General features: G+C 44.0%; 11 pseudogenes; all 11 read right to left on the reverse strand.

The window, feature by feature from the left end:
* Positions 1–4,583: 4,583 nt before the first annotated feature.
* LOC148267427 (5S ribosomal RNA) lies at positions 4,584–4,701 on the reverse strand (annotated as a pseudogene).
* A 1,150-nt stretch (positions 4,702–5,851) lies between these two features.
* Positions 5,852–5,969, reverse strand: LOC148267428 (5S ribosomal RNA; annotated as a pseudogene).
* An 808-nt stretch (positions 5,970–6,777) lies between these two features.
* LOC148267429 (5S ribosomal RNA) lies at positions 6,778–6,896 on the reverse strand (annotated as a pseudogene).
* Positions 6,897–7,711: 815 nt separating this feature from the next.
* On the reverse strand, positions 7,712–7,830 carry LOC148267430 (5S ribosomal RNA; annotated as a pseudogene).
* Positions 7,831–8,572: 742 nt separating this feature from the next.
* On the reverse strand, positions 8,573–8,690 carry LOC148267431 (5S ribosomal RNA; annotated as a pseudogene).
* Positions 8,691–10,398: 1,708 nt separating this feature from the next.
* Positions 10,399–10,516, reverse strand: LOC148267432 (5S ribosomal RNA; annotated as a pseudogene).
* Positions 10,517–10,854: 338 nt separating this feature from the next.
* On the reverse strand, positions 10,855–10,972 carry LOC148267433 (5S ribosomal RNA; annotated as a pseudogene).
* Positions 10,973–11,794: 822 nt separating this feature from the next.
* On the reverse strand, positions 11,795–11,913 carry LOC148267434 (5S ribosomal RNA; annotated as a pseudogene).
* Positions 11,914–12,118: 205 nt separating this feature from the next.
* LOC148267435 (5S ribosomal RNA) lies at positions 12,119–12,237 on the reverse strand (annotated as a pseudogene).
* Positions 12,238–14,372: 2,135 nt separating this feature from the next.
* LOC148267436 (5S ribosomal RNA) lies at positions 14,373–14,491 on the reverse strand (annotated as a pseudogene).
* Positions 14,492–16,705: 2,214 nt separating this feature from the next.
* On the reverse strand, positions 16,706–16,823 carry LOC148267437 (5S ribosomal RNA; annotated as a pseudogene).
* Between the last annotated feature and the right edge of the window lie 389 nt (positions 16,824–17,212).

Raw genomic sequence — 17,212 nt, forward strand, 5'->3', positions numbered from 1 at the left:
AGTTCCCGCAGCAAATACATGTACCCCTTCTCCTTCCTACCCCTCTCTTGTCATTTGTTTCACTGTGTGCACATACCTCACCTTTGGTTCTAGTTTTAATATCAAGGAAAATGCCTCGGCGCCTCGACTCATGCCCATATGAACGGATCGCCTGCCGTACCTCTTTTTTTGTTGTTCTACTATGTAATATACTCATAATAAAACTCTTATCACGTGATGGATTTTAATTGAATGAACAAAAAATATTAAGCAAAATGTCTTGATGCTGAGCGCAACATTTAACACCCCGTCTATAAAAAAAAGGGTGCAACAAGAGAACTTCCCAGAAAGTCATCCATCCTAGTACTACTCTCGCCCAAAAATGCTAAACTGCGGAGTTTTGATGGGATCCGGTGAATTAGTACTTGTATGATCGCACCCGTTCCATTTCGCACTGCAAATACATATACCCCTTCTCTGTCTCTCCCCCTTCCCATCATTTTTTTCACTGTGCACGCACCCCACACCTCTTCTTCTAATTCTAATGTCAAGCGAAATGCCCCGGTGACTCAACTTACACCAAGATGAATGGACCGCCCGCTGCGCCTCATTTTTCGTTGTTCTACTATGTAAGATGTTTGTAATGAGACTCTTATAATGTGGTGGACTATAAATGAATGCACAAAAAATATTAAGCAAAATGCCCTGACGCTGCGACTCACGTTTGGGAATGAACCGACAGACCGTGGTTCCGATCGCACGTAACATTTATTGCCTCGTGTGCAAAAAAAAGGGTACAACATGAGGACTTTCCAAGAGGTCACCCATCCTAGTACTACTCTTGCCAAGCATAGTTAACTGCGGAGTTCTGATGGAATCCGGTGAAGTAGTAATGGTATGATCGCACCTGTTCTATTTTCCGCTGCAAATACATATACCCCTTCTCCTTCCCTCCCCCCTCCTGTCATTTTTTTTCGCTGTGCACAAACCCTGCACCTCTGCTTCTAATTCTAATATCAAGCAAAATGCCCGGGCGGCTAGACTCATGCCCAGATGAAATGAATGCACAAAAAATATTAAGCAAAAAATCCTGATGCAGCGACTCACGTTTGCAAATGAACCGACAGACCGTGGTTCTGGTCACGCATAACGTTTATTGTTTTGTGTGCAAAAAAATAGGTGTAACACAAGGAATTTCCAAGAGGTCAGCCATTTTAGTACTACTCTCACCAAAGGACACTTAACTGCAGAGTTCTTATGGGATTCGGTGCATTAGTGCTGGTCTGATCGCACCCGTCCCATTCAGCACTAGAAATGCATGTTCCCTTCTCCTTCCCTCCCCCCCTCCCATCATTTGTTTTGCTGTATGCGCATAGCTCACCTCTGCTTCTAGTTCTAATATCAAACGAAATGCCCCGGCGCCTCAACTCATGCCCATATGAACGGATCGCCCACCGCACTTCTATTTTCATTGTTATACTATGTAAGATACTCGTAATAACACTCTTATCACGTGATGAGCTTTAATTGAATGCACAAAAAATATTAAGCAAAATGCCCCAGCACCATGACTCACATTTTCGAATAAACCGACAAACCATCGCTCTGGTCCCGCGCAACGTTTAACACCCTGTATATAAAAAGAAGGGTGCAACACAAGGACTTCCTAGGAAGTCACCCTTCCTATTGCTACTCTCGCCCAAAAATACTTAACTGCGGAGTTCTGACGGGATCCGGTGAATTAGTGCTGGTATGATCACACCTATTCCATTTCACACTGCAAATACATATACCCCTTCTCCTTCCCTCCCCCTATCTCGTAATTTTCTTCGTTTTGCACTCACCCTGTACCTCTACTTCTAATTCTAATATGAAACAAAATGCCCCAGCGACTCGACTAACGCCATGATGTACGGACTGCCCGCCGCACCTTATTTTTCGTTGTTCTACTATGTAAGATACTCGTAATGAGACTCTCATAACATGGTGGGCTTTAATTAAATGCGCAAAACATATTAAGTAAAATGTCCCGATGCCGTGACTCACGTTTGTAATTGAACCGGTGGACCATTACACCGGTCCTGCGTAACATTTAACGCCCCGTCTGTAAAATGAAGGGTTCAACACAAACACTTCCTAGGAGGTCACCCATCCTGGTACTACAGTCACCCAAGCACGCTTAACTGTAGAGTTTTTATGGGATCCGGTGAACTAGTGCTGGTATGATCACACCCGTTCTGATTTATGCCGCAAATACATATCCCCCTTCTCCTTCATTCTCCCCTCCCGTCATTTGTTTCCCTTAGCGCGCACCTCACCTCTGCTTCTAGTTTTAATATCAAACGAAATGCCCCGATGGGTCGACTCATGCCCATATGACAGGATCGCCAGCCGCACCCCATTTTTCTTTGTTCTACTATTTAAGATTCTTGCAATGACACTCTTATCATGTGATGGACTTTAATTGAATGCGCGAAAGATTTTAAGTAAAATTCCCCGGTGTCGCGACTCACATTTGTGAATGAACTGACGGACTGTCACTCCTATCCCACGTAACATTTAATGCCCCGTCTGCAAAAAGAAGGGTGCAACACGAGGACTTCTTAGGAGGTCAACCATCCTAGTACTGCTCTCGCCCAAACATGCTTAACTGCGGAGATCTGATGGCATCCGGTGAAGTCCGTGTGTTGCACTCTTTTTTTTGCAGAGGAGGCGTTAAATGTTACGCGGGACTGGAGCGACGGTCTGTCGATTCATTTGCAAATGTGAGTCACGGCGTCGGGGCATTTTGTTTAATATTTTTCTCCCATTCAACTAAAGCCCATCATGTGATGAGAGTGTCATTGCAAGCATCTTACATAGTAGAACAACAAAGAACATGGTGCGGCGGGCATTCCGTTCATATGGGCATGAGTCGATCTTAGTACTACTCTCGCCCAAGCACGCTTAGCTATAAGTTCGAATGGGATCTGGTGCATTAATGTTGGTATGATCGCACTTGTCCCATTTTGTGCTGCAAATAGATGTCCCCCTTCTCCTTCCCTCCCCCCTAATCTTTGTCTCGCTATGTGCGAACACCGCACCTCTCTTTTTAGTTCTAATACCAAGCGAAATGCCCCGACACCTCGACTAACTCCCAGATGAATGGACCGCCCGTCGTACCTCTACTTTCATTGTTCTAGTATATAAGATACTCGTAATGACACTCTTATCACGTGGTGGGCGATAATTGAATACACGAAAAATATTATGCGAAATGTCCCAGCCCCGATAAGAGTTCGTATGGGATCCGGTGCATTAATGCTGGTATGATTGCATCCATCGTAAAATGGGCTGTAAATGCGTATGCCCCTTCTCCTTCCCTCCCCCGCCCATTATTTGTTTTACTGTGCGAGCACACCACATCTCCACTTCAAGTTATAATATCAAGTGAAATGCCCTAGCGCCTCGACTCAAGCCCAGATGAACGGATCCCCCGCATCTCCTCTGTTTTTAGTGTTCTACTATTTAAGATAATTATAATGACACTCTTATCACATGGTGGACAATAAATGAATGCACAAAAAGTATTAAGAAAAATGCTCTGGCACCGCGACTCACGCTGATGAATGAACTGGTGGACTGTGGCACCAGTCATGCGTAATGTTTAACACTCCATCTGCAAAAAGATGGGTGCAACAAGAGGACTTCCCAAGAGGTCACCCATCCTAGTAATACTTTCATCCAAACACATTTAATCGCAGAGTTCTGGATGGATCTGGTGCATTAGTTATGATATGATCGCACCCGTACCATTCCATGCTGCGAATGCATTTGCTCATTCTCCTTCCCTCCCCTGTCCCATCATCTGTTTGACTGTGCGCGTGCACCTCACCTTTGCTTCTAATTCTAATATCAAGCAAATGCCCGGGTGCCTCGACTCATGCCCAGATGAATTGATTGCCCACCACATCTCTGTTTTTATTGTTCTACTATTTAAGATGCTCATAATGACACTCTTATTATATGGTGGACTATAAATGAATACATGAATATAAAAAAGCAAAATGCCCCGTCACCATGACTCACGCCAACGAATGAACCGACGGACCGTGGCTTCGGCTGCGCGTAATGTTTAACGCCCCATCTGCAACAAGACGGATGCAACAGAAGGACTTCTTAGGAGGCCACCCATCTTAGTACTACTCTCGCCCAAGCACACTTAACTGCAAGTTGTGATGGAATCCGGTGCATTAGTGCTGGTATGATTGCACTCGTCCCATTCTGCATTGCAAATGAATATGCCCATTCTCCTTCCTTCCCCCCTCCTATTCTTTGTTTCACTGTGCACTCATACCTCACCTCTACTTCTAGTTCTAATATCAAGTGAAATGTCCCAATGCCTCGACTCAAGCCAAGATGAGCAGACCGCCAGTAACACCTCTATTTTCATTGTTCTACTAATTAAGATAATCATAATAACACTCCTATCATGTGGTAGACTATAAATGAATGCACGAAAAATATTAAGCAGATGCCCCAGTGTTGTGACTCACGACGGCGAATGAACTGGCGGACTGTGGCTCCAGTCGTATGTAATGTTTAACTCTCCGTCCGAAAAAAGACGTGTGCAAGATGAGAACTTCCCAAGAGGTCACCCATCTTAGTACTACTCTCACCCAAGCATGCTTAACTACGAGTTTCGATGGGATCTGGTGCATTAGTACTAGTATGATCGCACCCGTCCTATTCTGCACTCAAATGCATATACCCCTGCTCATTCCCTCCCCCCTCCCATCATTTGTTTCGGTGTGCATGCACACCACACCTCTACTTCTAGTTCTAATATCAAGCGAAATACCCCAGCACCTCAACTCATGCTCAGATGAACGGATCACCCTCTGTACCTCTTTTTTTGTTGTTATACTATGTAAGATGCTAGTAATGACACTCTTATCATATGGTGGACTATAAAAAAATGCACAAAAAATATTAAGAAAAATGCCCCAGCATTGCGACTCATGCCGGTTAATGAACAGGCAGACCATGTATCCGGTCGCGCGTAACATTTAGTGCCACGTCTGCAAAAAGAAGGGTGTAGTAACTCAGAATGTCACCCATACTGGTACTACTCTCGCCCAAGCATGTTTAATAGCGGAGTTCTAATGGGATCTAATGCATTAGTGCCGGTGTGATTGCACCCATTCGATTTTGCGCTGCAAATACATATTCCACTTCTCTTTCAATCCTCCCTCTTATCATTTTTTTCGCTGTGCGTGCACACCGCACCACTGCTTCTAGTTCTAATATCAAACAAAATGTCCTGGTGCCTCGACTCATGCCCAGATGAACGGACCACCTGCCGTACCTCATTTTTCATTGTTCTACTATGTAAAACAGTTGTAATGACATGTTTAACCCCCTGTCTGTAAAAGAAGGGTACAACACGAGAACTTTCGAGGAGGTCACCCATCCTAGTAGCACTCTAGCCCAAGCATGTTTAACTGTGGAGTTCTGATGGGATCCAATGCATTACTACTGGTATGATTGCAATCGTTCAATTCTGCACTGCAAATGCATATTTCCCTTCTCCTTCCCTCCCCCCTTCCGTTATTTGTTTCGTTGTACACGCACATCGCACCTCTGCTTCAAGTTCTAATATCAAGTGAAATGCCCTAGCACCTCGACTCACACCGAGATGAACGGACCACCTGTCGTACCTTATTTTTCATTATTCTAGTATGTAAGATACTCATAATGAAGCTCTAATCACGTTGAGGACTATAAATAAATGCACAAAAAATATTAAGCAAAATATTTCAACGCCGCGGCTCACGTCGGCAGACTGTGGCTCTGATCGTGCATAACGTTTAACGCCCCATTTGCAAAAAGACAGGTGCAACACAAGAACTTCCTACAAGGTCACCATCATAGTACTACTCTCGCCCAAACACGCTTAACTGTGAAGTTCTGATGGGATCTAGTGTATTAGTGCTGGTATGATCGCACTCTTACCATTTCGCGCTGCAAATGCATGTGCCCCTTCTCCTTCCCTCTCCCCTCCCGTCATTTCTTTTGCTTTGTGCGCAAACCGAACCTTTGCTTCTAGTTCTTATATCAAGCGAAATGCCCTGATGCCTCGACTAACACCTAGATAAATGGATCGCCCACCACACCTCATTTTTCATTTTTTCTAGTATGTAAGATATTCGTAATGACACTCTTATTACGTGGTGAACTATAAATGAATGCATGAAATATATTAAGCGAAATGCCCCAATGTCACGACTCACATTGGCGAATAAACCGGCAGAGCGTGGATCCGATCCCACGTAACGTTTAATGCCCCGTCTGTAAAAAGATGAGTGAAGCACAAGGACTTCCCAAGAGTCAACCATCCTAGTACTTCTCTCGCCCAAGCATGCTTAACTGCAGAGTTCTGATGGGATCTGCTGCATTAGTGCTGGAATGATCGCACCTGTACAATTTTGTGCTGCAAATGTAAGTGCCCCTTCTCCTTCTCTTCCCCCCTCTTGTCATTTCTTTTGCTGTGTGCACATACCATAGCTTTGCTTCTAGTTCTAATATTAAACAAAATGCCCCAATACCTCGACTCACACCCAGATGAACAGACTTCCCGCTGTAACTCATTTTTCACTTTTTTACTATGTAAAATACTCATCATGACATTTTTATCTCGTGATGGACTATAAATAAATGCACGAAAAATATTAAACAAAATGAACCGATGCCACGACTCACACTGGCAGACTGTGGCTCCGGTTGCACGTAACGTTTAATGCCCTGTCTATAAAAAGACGGGTGCAACAAGAGGACTTCCTAGGAGGTAACCCATCCTAGTACTACTCTCGCACAAGCACACTTAAATGCGGAGTTCTGATGGGATCCGGTGCATTAGTGTTGGTATGATTGCACCTTTTCTATTTCACACTCAAATGCATGTACCTCACCTCATTCCCTCCCCCCTGCCAACATTTGTTTTAATGTGCATGCACACCGCACCTCTACTTCTAGTTCTAATATTAAGTGAAATGCCTCAGTACCTTAACTCACATCTAGATGAATAGATCGCCCACCGCACCTCTTTTCTTATTTTTCAACTATGTAAGATGCTTGTAATAACACTCTTATAGCATGGTGCACTATAAGTGAATGCATGAAAAAGATAGAACAAAATTCCTCGGTGCCGCGACTCACGCTGGTGAATGGACCGGCAAACTATGGCTCTGTTCTTGTGTAACGTTTAATGCCCTGTCCAAAAAAGATGGGTGCAACACGAGAATTTTCCAGGAGGTTACCCATCCTAGTACTACTATCGCCCAAACATGCTTAATTGTAAAATTTTGATGGGACCCAGTGCATTAATACTGGTATGATCGCACCCATCCATTTCGCGCTTTATATGCATATACCCCTTCTCCTTCCCTCCCCCTTCCAATCATTTATTTCGCTGTACGCGCAAACCGCACCTCTACTTATAGTTCTAATATCAAGCGAAATGCCCTGATGCCTCGACTCACGACCAGATGAAAGGATCGCCTACCATACCTCTATTTGTTTTGTTCTACTATGTAAGATGCTTGTAATAACATTTTTATCACGTAGTGGATTATAAATGAATGCACAAAAAAGATAAAGCAAATGCCCTAGTGCCGCAACTCACATTTGTTAATGAACCGACATATCATAGCTTCGGTCACGCGTAACATTAAACACCCCATCTGCAAAAAGATGGGTGCAACACGAGAACTTACCCGGAGGTCACCCATCCTAGTACTACTCTCACCCAAGCACGTTTAGCTGTGGAGTTTTGATGGGATCCAGTGCATTAGTGTTGGTATGATCGCACCCGTCCCATTCTATGCTACAAATATATGCGCCCCTTCTCCTTCGTTCCCCCCTGCCATCATTTGTTTCACTTTGCCTGCACACCGTACCTCTACTTCTAGTTCTAATATCAAGTGAAATTTCTTGGCAGAAGCCTAGATGAACAGACTGCCCGTCGTACCTCTGTTTTCGTTGTTCTACTAATTAAAATAGTCGTAATGATACTATTATCTTATGATGGACTATAAATGAATGCACTAAAAATATTAAACAAAATGCCTTTGCACCATGACTCATATCGGCGAATGAACCGATAGGCCACGGCTCCCTATCGCGCATAATGTTTAACACCCACGCACGCTAAACTGTAGAGTTCTTATGGGATCTTGTAAATTAGTGCTGGTATGATTGCACCACTTCTATTTCGCGCTGCAAATACATATACCCCTTCTCCTTCCCTCCCCCCTCCCGTCGTTTGTTTTGTTGTGCGCGCACATCACACCTCTGTTTTAAGTTCTAATATATATCGAAATGCCCCAGCGCCTCGACTAATGCCCAGATGAACGTACCGCATGCCGCACCTCTATTTTTGTTGTTCTACTAAGTAAGATACTTGTAATAATATTGTTATCTTGTAATGGAATATAAATGAATACAAAAAAAATATCAAGTAAAATGCCTCGACGCCGCGACTCATGTAGGCGAATGAACTAGTGGATCGTATCTCCCGTTGTGCATAATGTTTAATGCCCCGTCTGTAAAAAGACGGCTGCAACAAGAGGACTTCCTAGGAGGTCACCTATCTGAGTACTACTCTTGCCCAAGCACACTTAACTACGAAGTTCGATGGGATCCGATGCATTAGTGCTGGTATGATCGCACCCCTTCCATTCTGCATTGCAAATACATATACCACTTCTCCTTCCCTCTCCCCTCCCGTCATTTATTTCGTTGTGCGTGCACACTGCACCTCTATTTCTAGTTCTAATATCAAGTGAAATGTCCAGGCGTCTCAACTAATGCCTGATGAATAGACCACCCACAACAACTCTATTTTTGTTGTTCTACTATGTAAGATACTCGTAATGACATTCTTATCTCATGATAGACTATAAATGAATGCATAAAAAATATTAACCAAAATGCCCCAATGTCGTGACTCACACTGGCGGACTGTGGCTCCGGTCACACGTAACATTTAATGCCCTGTCCATAAAAAGACGAGTGGAACACGAGGACTTCGCAGAAGGTCACCTATCCTAGTACTGCTTTCACCAGAGCACGCTTAACTGCGAAGTTCGACAGGATTCGGTGCATTAGTGTTGGTATGATAGCACCCCTTCCATTCCATGCTGCAAATACATATACCCCTTATCCTTTCCTCCCCCCTCCCATCATTTGTTTCGTTGTGCGTGCACACTACATCTTTGCTTCTAGTTCTAATATCAAGCAAAAATATCCAGGCACCTCGACTCACACCTAGATAAATGGACCGCCTGCCGCACTTCAGTTTTTGTTGTTCTACTATATAAGATGCTCGTAATGACACTCTTATCATGTAGTGGACTATAAATGAATGCACGAAAAATATTAAGCAAAATATTCTAACATTGCAACTCATGGTGGCGAACTATGGCTCCGATTACGCGTAACGTTCAACACCCCATCTGCAAAAGGACGCGCACAATACGAGGACTTCCCAAAAGGTCACCCATCCTAATACTACTCTCGCTAAAACACACTTAACTACGAAGTTCGATGGGATCCAGGGCATTAGTGCAGGTATGATCGCACCCCTTCCATTCCGCACTACAGGTACATATACCACTTTTCCTTCCCTCCCCCCCTCTCATCATATGTTTCGTTGTGTGCACACACCATACCTCTGTTTGTAGTTCTAATATCAAGTAAAATGCCCCAGCGCCTCGACTCACACCTAGATGAACGGATCGCCTACCGCATCTCATTTTTTGTTGTTCTACTATGTAATATACTTGTAATGACACTCTTATCACGTAGTGGACTATAAATGAATGGATGAAAAATATTGAGAAAAATTTTTAGGCCCTGCGACTCACACTGGTAGACTGTGGCTCCGATTGCGCTTAACATTTATCACCCCGTCTACAAAAAGACGGGTGCAACACGAGAACTTTCGAGGCTGTCACCCATCCTAGAACTAATCTCGCCCAAGCACGCTTGACTTCAGAGCTCTGATGGGATCCTGTGCATTAGTGTTTGTATGATCGCAACTGTCCCATTCCCCGCTGCAAATACATATAGCCCTTCTCCTTCCCTCCCCCCTCCCATCATTTATTTCGCTGTGTGGGCCTATCGCAACCCTTCTTCTAGTTTTAATATAGAGCGAAATGCCATGTCGCCTAGACTCACGGCTAGAAGAACGGAGGCCCGCTACGCTTTTTTTTTTGTTATTCTACTATGTAAGACTCTTGTAATGAGACTCTTATCACGTGGTGGACTATAAATAAATGCACGTAAAATATTAAGCAAAATATTTCAGCATCGCTACTCATGCCGGTGGACTATGGCTCCAATCGACACGTAATGTTTAACGCCTCGTCTGCAAAAAGACGGGTACAACACGAGGACTTCCTAAGAGGTCACCCATCCTAGTACTGCTCATGCCAAAGCACGCTTGACTACGGAGTTCGATAGGATCCGGTGTATTAGTACTAGTATGATTGCACCCCTTCCATTCCGCGCTGCAAATACATATACCCCTTCTCATTCCCTCCCCCACCCGTCATTTTTTTCGTTGTACGTGCACACCGCACCTCTATTTGTAGTTCTAATATCAAGCGAAATGCCTCGATACCTTGACTCACGCCCAGAAGAAAGGACCGGCCACCGTACCTCATTTTTCTTTATTCTATTATGTAAGATGCTCGTAATGACACTCTTATCACATGGTAGACTTTAAATGAATGCATGAAAAAATAGTGAGCAAAATTTTTCGGCGACGTGACTCATGCCAGTAGATTGTGGCTCTAATCACGTGTATCGTTTTACATGCCGTTTGCAAAAAGACAGCTGCAACATGAGGACTTCTCAGGAGGTTACCGATCCTAGTACTGCTCTCACCCAAGTATGCTTAACTGCATAGTTCGATGGGATCCGGTGCATTAGTACTGGTATGATCGCACCCTTTCCATTCCGCATTGCAAATACATATACCCCGTCTCCTTCCCTCCCCTCTCCCGTCATTTTTTTCGCTGTCCGCGCACAATGCACCTCTGCTTCTAGTTCTAATATCAAGCTAAATGTCCCGGCGCCTCGACTCACGCCCAGATTAAAGGACCACCCGCCACACCTTTTTTTCTTATTGTTCTACTATGTAAGATGCTCGTAATGACTCTCTTATCATGTGGTAGACTATAAATGACTTGCACTAAAAAAATTAAGCAAAATGCCCTGGCGCGGTGACTCACGCCAGCAAATGAACCAGCGAACTATGGCTCCGATCGCGCGTAACGTTTAACGCCCTGTCCACAAAAAGTCAGGTGCAACACGAGCACTTCCCAGGAGGTCACTCAACCTAGTACTACTCTCACCCAAACATGCTTAACTGCAGAGTTATGATGGGATACGATGCATTAGTGCTAATATGATCCCACTCGTCCCATTTTGCACTTCAAATACATATACCCGTTCTTTTTCCCTCCCCCCTCCCATCATTTATTTTGCTCTACATGGACACCACACCTCTACTTCTAGTTGTAATATCAAGCAAAATGTCCCGTTACCTAGACTCACGCCCAAATGAACGGACCTCCCGCCGCACCTCTATTTTGATTGTTCTATTATTTAAGATGCTCATAATGAAACTCTTATCACGTGGTGGACTATAAATGGATGCATGAAAAATATGTAGTAAATTTCTCTGGTGTCGCAACTCACGACGGCGAATGAACCGGCGGACCATGTCTCAGGTTACGCGTAATATTTAACGCACCATCTACAAAAAAGATGGGTGCAACACAAGGACTTCCTAAGAGGTCACCCATTCTCATACTACTCTTGCCCAAGCACACTTAACTGCGGAGTTTTGATGGGATCCAATGAATTAGTGCTAGTATGATTGCACCTGTTTCATTCCGTCCTACAAATTCATACACTCCTTCTCCTTCCCTCCCCCTCCCATCATTTGTTTCCTTGTGCGTGCACACTATACCTCTGCTTCTAGTTCTAATATCAAGTAAAATGCCCCGATGCCTTGACTCATATTTGTAAATAAACCAGCGGACCGTAGTTCCGGTCGCGTGTAACGTTGAATGTCCCATCTGCAAAAAAAAGGGTTCAACATGAGGACTTTCCAGGAGGTCACCCATCCTAGTACTACTCTCACCCAAGCACACTTAGCTGTGAAGTTCTAATGGGATCCAGTTCATTAGTGCTGGTATGATCGCACCCGTTTCATTTTCCGCTACAAATACATACACTCCTTCTCCTGCCCTCCCCCCTCCCATCATTTGTTTCCTTGTGCCCCAATGCCTCGACTCATGCCTAAATGAACGGACCGCTCACCACAACTCTATTCTTGTTGTTTTACTATTCAAGATGCTCGTAATGACACTCTTATCACGTGATGGACTATAAATGAATGCATAAAAATATTAAGCAAACTATTCCGGTGCTGCGACTCACACCGGTGAATGAACCGGCGAACTGTGGCTCCGGTCGTGCGTAACGTTTAACGCCCTGGTGCCTCGACTCACACCTAGTTGAACGGATCGCTGCCCGCATCTCTATTTTCGTTGTTATACTATGTAAGATGCTTGTAATTACACTCTTTTCACGTGGTGGGCTATAATTGAATGCACGAAAAATATTAAGCAAAATGCCCCAGCGCTGTGACTCACTTTTGCGAATGAACCAGTGGATCGTGGCTCCGGTTGCACGTAACATCCAACATCCCAGTGCCTCGACTCATGCCTATATGAACGGATCACCCGCCGCACCTCGGTTTCATTGTTCTACTATATAAGATACTCGTAATGACACTTTTATCACGTGATGGGTTATAATTGAATAATGAAAAATATTAAGTAAAATGTCCTGGTGCCATTGCTCGCATTTGCGAATGAACAGGTTGACCGTCGCTCTAGTCTTGCGTAATGTTTAACGCCCCGTATAAAAAAAGAAGGGTACGACATGATGACTTCCTAGGAGGTCACCCATCCTAGTACTATTCTCGCATAAGCACGCTTAACTGTAGAGTTTTGATGGGATCCGATGAATTAGTACTGGTACGATCACATCCGTTCCATTTCGCGTTGCAAATACATATACCCCTTCTCCTTTCATCCCCCCTCCCAGCTTTTATATCGTTGTACACGCACATCTCACCTCTGCTTCTAGTTGTAATATCAAGCAAAATGTCCCGGTGCCTCATCTCACGCCCATATGAAAGGATCGCCAGCCGCACCACTATTTTCGTTTTTTTATTATGTAATATACTCCTAATGACACTCTTATCACGTGGTGGGTTATAATTGAATGCTCGAAAAATTTTAAGCAAAATGTCCTGACGCCGCGACTCACGTTTGGGAATGAACCAGCGGACCAAGTTCTGGTCGCGCGTAACGTTTAGTGCTTCTTGTGCAAAAAAATAGGTGCAACACGAGGACTTCCTAGGAAGTCAACCATCTTATTACTACTCTCACATAAGGACACGTAACTGCAAAGTTCTTATGAGATTTGGTGCATTAGTGCTTTTCTGATCGTACCCATCCATTTCGCACTACAAATACATCTACCCCATCTCCTTCCCTCCCCCCTCCCATCATTTTCTTCGATGTACGTGCACACCTCACCTCTACTTCTAGTTCTAATATCAAGTGAAATGCCCCAGCACCTTGACTCATGCCCATATGAATGGATCGCCCGCTGCACCTCTATTTTCATTGTTCTACTATGTAAGATACTCGAAATGAAACTCTTATCACGTGGTGGGCTATAATTGAATGCACGAAAAATATTAAGCAAAATGCCCCGGCTCCGTTACTCACATTTTTGAATGAACCAGCAGACCGTCACTTTGGTCTTGCATAACGTTTAACGCCCCGTTTGCAAAAAAAATAGTGCAACACAAGGACTTCCCATGATATCACCCATCCTAGTACTACTCTCGCCCAAGTACGCTTAACTACAAAGTTCTAATGGGATATGGTAAAATAGTGCTCGTATGATCGCACCCGTTCTAGTTCCCACTGCAAATACTTATACCCCTTATCCTTCCCTCCCCCTCCTGTCATTTGTTTCGCTGTGCGCGCACACATCACCTTTGCTTCTAATCCTAATATCAAGCGAAATGCCCCGGCGCTTCGATTCATGCCTATGTGAACAGATCAACCGTCGTACCTCTATTTTCATTGTTCTACTATGTAAGAGACTCATGATAACACTCTTATTACATGATGGATTATAATTGAATGTAAGAAAAATATTAAGAAAACTGCCCCGGCGTCGTGACTCACGTTTGTGAATGAACTGGCGGACCATCGCTCAGGTCACGTGTAATGTTTAACGTCTCGTCTACAAAAAAAAGGGTGCAACACGAGGACTTCTCAGGAGGTCACCCACCCTAGTACTATTCTTGCCTAAACACGCTTCACTAGGGAGTTTTGATGGGATCTGGTGAATTAGTGCTGGTATGATCGCACCCATTCTATTTCACGCTGCAAATATATATACCCCTTCTCCTTCCCTCCCCCTTCCCGTCATTTGTTTCGTTATGCGCACACACCGTGCTTCTGCTTCTAATTCTAATATCAAACGAAATACCTCGATGGCTCAACTCACGCCAAGATGAACGGACCGTCTGCCGCACCTCGTTTTTTATTTTTCTACTATGTAAGACGCTCGTAATGACACTTTTATCACGTGGTGGACGATAAATAAATGCACAAAAAATATTAAGCAAAATGCCTTGGCGTCGCGACTCACGTTTACAAATAAACCGGTAGTCTGTAGTTCCAGTCACGCGTAATGTTTAATTCTTCGTGTGCAAAAAAATATATGCAACATGAGGACTTCTCAGGAGGTCAACCATCTTAGTATTACTCTAAACCAAGGACACTTAATTGCAGAGTTCTTATGGGATTCGGTGCATTAGTGCTGGTCTGATTGCACCTGTCCGATTTCGTGTTATAAATGCATGTGCCCCTTCCCCTTCCTTTTCCCCTCCCATCATTTGCTTTGCTGTGCGTGCACACCTCACCTCTACTTTTAATTCTAATATCAAGTGAAATGCCCCGGTGCCTCGACTCATGCCCATATGAACGGATCGCACGTTGCACCTCTATTTTTGTTGTTCTATTATGTAAGATACTCGTAATAACATTCTTATCACGTGGTGGGCTATAATTGAATGTACGAAAAATATTAAGTAAAATACTTTAGTGCCATGACTCACATTTGTGAATAAATCGGCGGACTATCACTCCGGTCCTGCATAATGTTTAACGCCCCATCTACAAAAAGAAGGGTATAACACGAGGACTTTCTAGGAGGTCAGTCATCCTAGTACTACTCTCGCCAAAGCACGCTCAATTGTGGAGTTCTGATGGGATCCGGTGAATTAGTGCTGGTATGATCGCACCCGTTCCATTTCACGTTGTAAATATATATACCCCTTCTCCTTCCCTCCCGCCTACCGTCATTTGTTTCACTATGCACGCACATTGCACTTTTGCTTTTAGTTCTAATATATAGAGAAATACCCCGGTGCCTCGACTCATGCCCAGATGAACAGACTTCCCGTTGCACCTCTATTTTCATTGTTCTACTATGTAAGATACTCATAATGACAATCTTATCACGTCGTAGACTATAAATGAATCCATAAAAAATATTAAGCAAAATACTCCAGCACTGCGACTCATGCTGGTGGACTGTGGCTCCAGTCACGTGTAATGTTTAACGCCCCGTTCGCAAAAAGATGGGTGAAAAATGAAGACTTTGTAGGAGGTCACACCCATGCTAGTACTACTCTTGCCTAAGCATGCTTAACTGTGGGTTCTGATGGGATCCAGTTCATTAGTATTGGTATGATCCCACCTGTTCTATTCTTTGCTGCAAATAAATATACCCCTTCTCTATTCCTCCCCCCTTCCATCATTTGTTTCACTTTGCGCAAAAACCACACCTCTGCTTCTAGTTCTAATATCAAGCGAATTGTCCCAGCACCTCAACTCACGCCCAAATTAATGGACTACCCGCCGTACCTCAGTTTTCATTGTTCTATTATGTAAGATACTCGTAATGATACTCTTATCTAGTGATGAAGTATAAATAAATGCACGAAAAATATTAAGTAAAATATCCAGGCGCCGCAATTCATGTCAGCGAATGAACCGGTGGATCGTGTCTCCTGTCACGAATAATGTTTAACGTCATGTCCAGAAAAAGACGGGAACAGCACGAGGACTTCCTAGGAGGTCACCCATCATAGTACTACTCTCGCCCAAGCATGCTACACGACGGAGTTTTGGTTGGGTCTGGTGCATTAGTGCTGGTATAATCGCATCCATCCCATTTCGCGCTGCAAATGCATGTGATCTTTCTCCTTTCCTCCCTTCTCCCATCATTTGTTTCACTTTGTGCACACACCTCACCTCTGCTTCTAGTTCTAATATAAAGTGAAATGCCCCGGTGCCTCGAGTGACGCCCAGATGAACAGACCACCCACCGCACCTCTATTTTCGTCGTTCTATTATGTAAGATGGTCATAATGACACTCTTATCATATGGTGGACTATAAATGAATGCACAAAAAATATTAAGATAAATGCCTGGCGTCGTTACTCATGCTGGCGAATGAACCAGTAGACCGTGTCTCCAATCGCGCGTAACGTTTAACGCCCTATCCGTAAAAAGATGGGTGTAACACGAGAGCTTCCTAGGAGGTCACCCATCTTAGTAATACTCTCCCCAAGCATGCTTAACTGCGGAGTTCTTATGGGATCCAGTGCATTAGTGCTGGTATGATGACACCCGTCCCATTACGTGTTGCATATACATATACCCCTTCTCTTTTCCTTCCCCTTCCCGTAATTTGTTTCACTGTCGGCGCACACCTCACCTCTGCTTCTAATTCTAATATCAAGAAAAATGCCTCGGTGCCTCGACTAACGCCCAGATGAACGGACTACCCGACATATCTCTTTTTTCATTGTTATAATATTTAGGATACTCGTAATAACACTTTAATCACTTGATAGACTATAAATGATTGCATGAAAAATAGTAAGCAATATGCCCCAACGTCGTGACTCACACCCGCGAATGAACTAGCGTATCATGTCTCCGGTCGCACGTAACATTTAACACCTCGTCCACAAAACGACAGGTGTAACATGAAGACATCCCAGGAGGTCACCCATCC

This window comes from Carica papaya, chromosome 3, assembly GCF_054855325.1.
Source record: "Carica papaya isolate Zhongbai chromosome 3, ASM5485532v1, whole genome shotgun sequence".
NCBI classification, from domain to species: Eukaryota; Viridiplantae; Streptophyta; class Magnoliopsida; order Brassicales; family Caricaceae; genus Carica; species Carica papaya.